The following is an 8338-nucleotide window of genomic DNA, read 5'->3' as shown; positions in this document are numbered from 1 at the left end:
GACTGAAGTTGTTTTGTTAGGGGAAGTTGAAAATTGTTTGGGATATAACAAAGTTACTATTGGAAGTATCAAAGAAGAGATGCTGAGAAGTTAGGTATAATTTTTCTGATTTAAATAGTATCATACCCCATATAGAAGAATTTATATCATTACTGAGAAAAAGAGGGGGGAAATAATATTAACTGTTACAATTGCATTATTTGAGTATGTGCATGTAAAGAAGTAATGAATAAGAAAAAGACAGAAGCAAAATATACTCAAGAATTGTTGTAAAATGTTACTAGAGCATTTAAGGCTCAGAAGAAGACTTTATGAAAATCTTTATCATTTGGTTAATGCATTACAAACTTCTGTAATGAACAATTTGTGTTAAGAAAGAATATATAGATTTGAGCAAGAAATTGTATAATTGGTTGTCTTCTCCACCTGTAATTGCTACATGGTTACATGGTATTGTTTCTGTTTTCAGCTTTGCTGTAATTATGATATTGATCATTTTTTGTGTGCCTCATTTTAAAAACTATCTTTTGTGTTGATAATTTGTATAAGTTGGATATATTACTTGTATAATTAATAATTTGTACAAGTTGGCAAAAACATCCAAGAAGCCTCTCAGCTAGACTTGATTCCTGAAAAGACAGCTAATAAGATAATTAAATGGTTTCAACATCTCACCCTCTTTGGGCATTGGACCCAGAGTATTATACAATTATATTTCATATTGACTCTCTTTATGTTTTTCTCTTGCTGTTTACCAAGTTTTTTCAAAATATTTTTTTCTGTAACCAAAGCTACTATATATGCTATCAATAGAATTCAGTATTGTGTACCAATAAGTAGTTTTACAAACAATTATCTGTGCAACCCAGGTTGAAATCAGGTTGGGCAATTGTGAGCTTGTTGTGTAAACAGGAAAGGGGAAATTGTTAATGGCTGCTGGAGCAAGTTTGGGTTAGAAGGTCAATTATGACTAAAAGACCTAAGTTCTGGTGACCTTGGAGCTGAAGGCTTTCCATGGAACTCTGATTTGATAACACAACTACATCATTCGTGGCCTCACTTGTTGATAGCCCTGTTCCCAAACTTCTTGACCTCAGTTGCATCCTGCTAGTTTACATCTTGTGCAAATTAGAGTTACATCACTGTTTTTATCCTGTATGCTAATTTTGTAGTTTTCTGCTATAAGAACTGTTTGATACTTTGAATAAACGGCTCTGCTAGCTGTCCTGCTAGCACCCCCACCTGAGTGTATGCATGTTTCTTTTTCTCTCCTGAGCTGAAATGAATCCCCTGGTAGACAGGGGAACTCAACATTTTTTAAAATTATTTTTTTGTGGAAAGGTCTGCTTCCCCTTGCCCAATTCTAGTTTTCAAGGAATTATCTTCTTCCTTAAGTTTTTGATTCTTTATTTCTAGTTGGTTGACTTTCTTTTCATAATTTTCTTGGTTTTCTTAGATTGCTCTAATTTTCCCCTAATTTTTCCTTGATCTCTCTTATTTGATTTTTTTTTTACTTTTTGCTAGGCAATGGGGTTAAGTGGCTTGCCCAAGGCCACACAGCTAGGTCATTATTAAGTGTCTGAGGCCGGATTTGAACTCAGGTACTCCTGACTCCAGGGCCGGTGCTTTATCCACTGTGCCACCTAACTGCCCCTCTTATTTGATTTTTAAAGTTCTTTTTAAGTTCTTTAAAAATCTTTTTTTATTGACTTGTAACCATTTAACATTTCCCATTCAAAAGAAATGGCTTTTTTTAGCTCTACTATCTACCTCTGAATATGAACTCAGATCCTCTTTCCTCAAAGTAGCTATCTATGGTTGGATTCTTTCTTCTTTGGATACTCATTTTTAGTTTTGATTTTGTTTTATTTTTAACAACTCATCATAATTGAGTTCTAGTCCTGAGGGAGGGGAAATGATACTTCCCAAAGTCATGGTTTTCTTTGAGACTGAAAAACAAACAACACATCATCAGTCAGTGAGCATTGATGAAAAATTCTTTAACTATGCCAGGTCCTTGAGTTACATCATTACAAATAAAACAATCTTTGCCCTTTAGGAGCTTACATTCTATTGGGGAAGTTAACATATACTGATATAAGCAAACATAAAACATGTATAAGGTATATACAACATATATTCTCCCTTCCTTGGGATGTTGACAATGTGATGTATTGGAATGATATTTATTATCTATAATTCCCCAAGTTTCTAGAACTTTTCATGTTAGAAGGAGCTATCTTCTGTCTAGAAGCCAAGTAGTCAAAGTATGGAGAAGCTTTGTGTAGAGAAAGAAGAGAAGAATTACTGTGAGTTATGTTGGTTCACCATACTTCTCCCATTAAGCCAACAGGGAATGGGGATTGGTGCCACCCCTATGACTTAAAGCAGTAAATTCAAAGGAGTTGAGACTGTGATGGAGCCTTCTTAAAAGTGAGGAGAGTTGTGATGGGGTAGACAGCAGAGATCAGCCTAGAGCATAGTTACTTGGGAAACAATCTTTGTGAAGGGAAGTAAATGCTGGAATTCAGTTCACAATTGTTTTCTTCTCTCTTCTCCCCTGGAATATAGAAAGGAGTTAAGAGATAACTTTTCCAGATAGTCATTTTATTTTCAATTTCCTCTCTGATAAGTGGGGTCTGGATAGGGGGAAGTTTATCTCCGTGATTGTACCTAATATGACTTGCAAGTTGAAGTAGGTTCCTTGAAAACTTTTTGTGCATTTCTTTATATAAGGGTCTTGAAAGACCAGGACCTCATCACATAAAGGGAACCAACAAAATGGGGTTAAAATAATTGTAAAATGGGACTATTCAAGATAATCTCTTTATGAGATGCCAACAAGTCCTTAGAGAATCAAAAGAGAGCATTCTTAATGGACAAATAATGATTGGATGTACTTTTAGTTCATTCACTGAAAGAAGTTGAGGTGGGATCTGGCAATCAGGAAAAACTTAGTTCTTCATCTCTTATAGGGGAGAAATATTTTCCTCTTCTCTCCTGACATTGTCCATAGCATTACTCAAATAATCAATGTCCCTAGTATTAATCAAAGCTACTCACTAGGGGAAAAACCCATTCAGCACTTGGTAAATCAGTGCCAGAAAGTCCAAGGCATAGTTGAGAGAATAGAGATACACAATAGAAAGATACAGTGTGTTATTCCCTTTCTAAATAGCTAATGGAAGCAACTTCAAGGAGAGGGAACTCTGGCAGTAAAGAGAACCAGCTCTGGACTTAAAATGAAACGAACCCTGGCATTCAAGACAAACTCTGGGATCCCAGACAAGTAACCCACACAGCTCAGGGGGAATTTTGTGATAAGTACACAGAGAAGAAAGGACTTTAAGGTCCAATAGTACCAGAGGAAAAGTAACTTTGACCATATCACTTTCTTAAATATGCCACATTATTTTAGTACTCCATTTGTGCCTCCTTTTCTCAAAGATGTAATATGTATTTAGAGGAGAAAGCACCCCAGATTTATAGGTAGAAACTTTATTAGCTACTATTCTTACTATGAACTATTTTTAGTAAATACTTTTTTGAATGCTAATTACATCTACTGAATGACTGTTTTTTTGAATTATAAAGATTTTATTTATTTTGAGTTTTACAATTTTCCCTTAATCTTATTTCCCTTCCCCCACTCCACACAGAAGGTAATTTGCCAGTCTTTACATTGTTTCCATGGTATACAGTGATCCAAATTAAATGTGATGAGAGAGAAATCATATCCTTAAGGAAAAAACATAAAGTATAAGAGACAACAAGATCAGACAATAAGATATCAGGTTTTTTTTTCTAAATTAAAGGTAATAGTCCTTGGTCTTTGTTCAAACTCCACAGTTCTTTCTCTGAGTACAAATGATATTCTCCATTGCAGACAGCCCCAAATTGTCCCTGATTGTTGCACTGATGGAATGAGCTAGTCCATCAAGGTTGATCATCACCCCCATGTTGCTGTTAGGGTGTACAATATTTTTCTGTATTAGATGGCTAGTAACACAAAGAACACTGCTTGAGATTCATGTTCTATAGAATTAAGAACCAAGACTAACAAATTATCCTAGAATCTGAAGTAGTAGCTGTTCTACAGAGATGTAACTCACAATGTCTGTAAGTTGGAGGAATAGGCCAGAGGGAATATAATATATGCTATTTAGGATCATTTACAATGATTTAATTGCAAGTCAACAAGTACATGGTTTGGAGGTGAGAAAAGGGAAATTAACCCAAAAGGCATAGGAGTACACACACACACACACACACACACACACACACACACACACACACAAAACATATACAGAGTAAATGAGAGATAATCTCATCAGGAAGGTACTAGTAATAAGGAAAACTGGGAAAGGTCAAGTTTGAACTAGGTTGTGGAGGAATCTAGGTGAGCCAGGAGGTAAAGGTAAAGAGAAAGAACATGGTAGGCATGGGAGACAGACATTGAAAAGTCACTGAGCTGAGAAATGAAGTATCTTGTGCAAGCAATAACAATAAGGCCAGTCATGGATCATGGATCATGAAGGGAACTAAAGTATAAAAAAACTAAAAGGGTTACAAGGGGCCAGGTAGTAAAAGGATTTAAAAGACAAACAGAAATTTTGTATTTGATCCTAGAAATGATAGGGAGCTGCTGGAATTTATTATGTGGAGGTCAGACTGTGCTTTAGAACATCAATGTGACTAATGAATGGAGGATGGACTGATGTGAAGACTATTGCAGTGATTTAGGTATGAGGTGATGAGGGCTTCTACCATGGTGGTAGAAGTGTCAGAGAAGAGAAAGAGATTTACCAGAGAGGTTACAAAGGTAGAATTGTCAGAATTTGGCAGGAGATTGGATATGGAGGTGGGGTGCTATTATTATCTGCATTTTTCAGTTGAGGAAACTGAGGCAAAAAGATGTTAAGTGACTTGCCTGTTATCACATAGCTATTAAGAGTCTGAGACCATATTTAATGACAAATGTCAGGAGTATCAAGATCTGCTGGGGGGACTTTCTGAGGCCAGAGTTATTTTATTCATGGTGGTCAAAAGGTTTTGGACCGCTCTGATTAAGGATCTGTCCAGAATGACTAGATTGTGAGCCTGGGTGATTGGAAAGATAGTCATGTCCTTGACAAAAATAGGAAAATTAAAAAGAGGGAAGAGTTTGTTGGGTGGTGAAGATAATGAGTTCAGTTTTGTATATTCTGAATTTAAGATGTCTACAGAATATCCAATTTGAGATGTCCAATAGACAATTAAATTGTGAGACTGGAACAGAGGAGATAAGGAATCTAGAAATCACCAGCATAGAGATGATAACTGAATCCATGGAAGCTGACAAAATCACCAAATGAAATATCATAGAGAGCTAAGAGAAGCAAGTCCACAATAGTGCCTTGGGTATTATATAGGTATTCCTATAGTTAGTAGATATGATCTAGATAAAATTCAGCAAAGGAAATTGAGACAGAATATAAGAGGAGAACCAGAAGAGTTGTCACAAATATCCTAGAGAGAATATCATAAAAAAGAAACTGAGAGTATCAAAGGCTAGAGAAAAGCAAGAAAGATTGTCAATTAAGAGATAATTTGTAAGAAAGTAGTTTCAATTAAAAAATGAGATCAGAAGCAGAAATTTAAGAATATAGTGAGAGGAAAGGAAGTAAAGGAATACTATAGGTGATCTTATCAAGGAGTTTAACCACAAAAAGGAAGAGGGATTTGATGCAATAGGTTGGACAGATAAAATGTGGGGGAGATATGGGCATGTTTATTTGAAATAGGAAAGTAGCCAGTAGACAAGAAGAGATTGGAGATTACTTAGAGCGTAGGAATGATAATGGGGACACTGTTAGAGAATTACAGAATGTAATGGACTCAGTTAGTTTTAGCAATAAGAAGGGTCATCTCTTTTGTGAGGTAATAAGGAGGAGATAGTAGTGGAAGTCATTTGAGTAATGAGAGATGAGAAGGAAGGGATAAAACAAGGGGGAATTCTTGATGAATGCCCTTTTAACAGTGAGGCTAAGTTTTCAGTTGAGATGATAGGAGGGGGAGGCATGAAAGGTTTTTGAAAAGGTGCTGTGGTGAATGGGAGAGTGATTTGACTTGGAATGTGCAATAGGATTGCTTTGCTTATGTGAGGGCTCAGTTAATAGTATGTTACATAAATTTGCAATGGAGTAACTCAGCAGTTTGTGATTTCTCCAGCTTCTGCCAGCAGCATGTGAGTGGGAACAAAGGCAATAGATGTCCACAGTAATCCAAGGCTGAGTCTTGGCAAGGCAAGACTGATGATAGGATAAGATGGCAAGGATTTTAAGAGAAGATAACAGTAGAAAGTTGAACTCTTTCACCAAAGGGTCAGAAGTGAAAGAGAGGAAACTGAAGCAAATACAGAGTTGATAGCCTGAGAAAGAACTGAGGAGTGGAGGGACTGGATGTCATGGCAAGGAAGAGGAGCAGAGTTTGGGGCTTCAAGGCAGAGGGATACATAGGATTACTACAGGTTATGATCAGAGTTAAAGAACATGAAAGTGGTGAATCTATGGGTAATAACTAGATCAAATAAATGACTGTTGAGGGGTGTCTAGGAAGTAGACACCACTAGAGGAGGGGACTTACAAAGACTTTGGGGAAAGGAGGAGGGGTTCATTTATTAGTGAAGAAATCACATGGCTTCCTGACCCAGGAGTGTAAGAAAGTTCATAAATTTTAATTCAGAAGTTATTGTGAAAAAAAAAGTTACAATTAAATTCACAGTGTTCTTTAAGAAGGCAGCAAGGTTTAAAAAAAAAGAGGTATTTGATAAAGATAGTGAAGTTAAGACAGGGCATATTTACAACTGGACTGGAGAGAACAGCAACCTGCCAGAATAGGGCCTTTAAGGAAGCCTAGCCCACTGCTAGTGCAGGGAAGAACCGGGGGTGGGGGAGGTGGGGTGGTGATGGTAGTGGTCAAGGAGTGGTCAACACCTGAACATGACTGAAGTCAGGCATACAGCTTGCCAGAATATGTAGTCCATGCACAAAAGGTACTGGAGGAAGTAGGGTAGGGGGAAGGATTGAGGTTGTTCTTATCTCACTGGATTCACATCTCAGAAGAGCTGAAGTGTTGGATTACAATGGGAAGAAAATCAGAGCCCATAGAATATGCCAGGAAGCACAGATAATATTTCCTTTAATATTTTTCCTTCAACATGATCACCTCTGGGTAACCAAAGTGTGTTGGAGAAGAAAGTCATAGGAAATGAGTAAATTAAGGAACTGGCAGACCAGGGTGTTGAAGGGAATATCAAAATGTATAATGAAGTCCTCTTGTATAAGGTCAGGAGTAGAGGTGAAAAGTCCATGAGCTAAAATATACTGAATTCATCAAAGAAAAGAGTATTCCAGAGTTTGGTAGGCAACAGCTACAAAAATCTTGATTGGGTGGCATATATATGTGGATTAAGGAAAATTCAGAGGATGTGAGATTACTGAGTAAAGATTGTTGGGGGAAGAGAAAGCCTGGAAATGACTCACAAGTTGAGCCAGGAGATCCACAAAAGTACAACCTGTTGTGGAGAGGGCATCCAGGGGAAGCTGTGTCATCAGGAGAGAACCAAGAACCAGAAGATGTGGAAAAAGAAAAGATTTAAGATGAAAGCTAATTTACTTATGGAACAAGTATTCCAGCACTGGAAGGTATGGGCAGGTAAGGGAGAAGTGATGCTGGGTTGAGGTGGATGGCAATAAAGGACTGGTCAATGGGGAACAGAGAAAGGAGTTCAGAATCACTAAGATGGGTTGGCTATGATGGAGTGGAAATTAGTTAATCCTTGAACAAGGAGTTTGAGTAGATTTTTAACATCTCTAGGGGTTTAGCCTCAGGGTGGGAGACTTTTCAAGTCGGAATTTAGGTAACAGGATATAGCTAGAAGAGGGAGAATGAACCAAAAAGGGGATTAATAGAGCAAGTGAAATGTAAAGAGGTATTTCTTCTTTTCCTGAGTATAAATGAAGAGTTAATGATAACAACCAGATTAGGAGCTTGGGTGATTAGAAGAATGATAGTGCCCTTAAAAATAATAGGACAATTGAAGAGGGGATGACTTGGCAGGGAGGGGGTAGAAGGGGAAAGAGGGGTGTGTGTGGAAAGTTTAGTTTTTGATCATGTTGGATTTGAGATTTATATAGGACATCCATTATGAGATGCCCAATAGGCAGCTGGAGATAGACTGGAGGTCATAAGAGAAGTTACAGATGGAAATACAGTTTTGGTAATCATGTGTGCAGAGATAATAATTGAATCTTTGGAAACTGATGAGATTTCCAAGAATCAAGGAAGAAGAGAATTG

This window comes from Macrotis lagotis, chromosome 1, assembly GCF_037893015.1.
Source record: "Macrotis lagotis isolate mMagLag1 chromosome 1, bilby.v1.9.chrom.fasta, whole genome shotgun sequence".
NCBI lineage: Eukaryota > Metazoa > Chordata > Mammalia > Peramelemorphia > Peramelidae > Macrotis > Macrotis lagotis.
Note: the sequence above shows the minus strand (reverse complement) of the source record.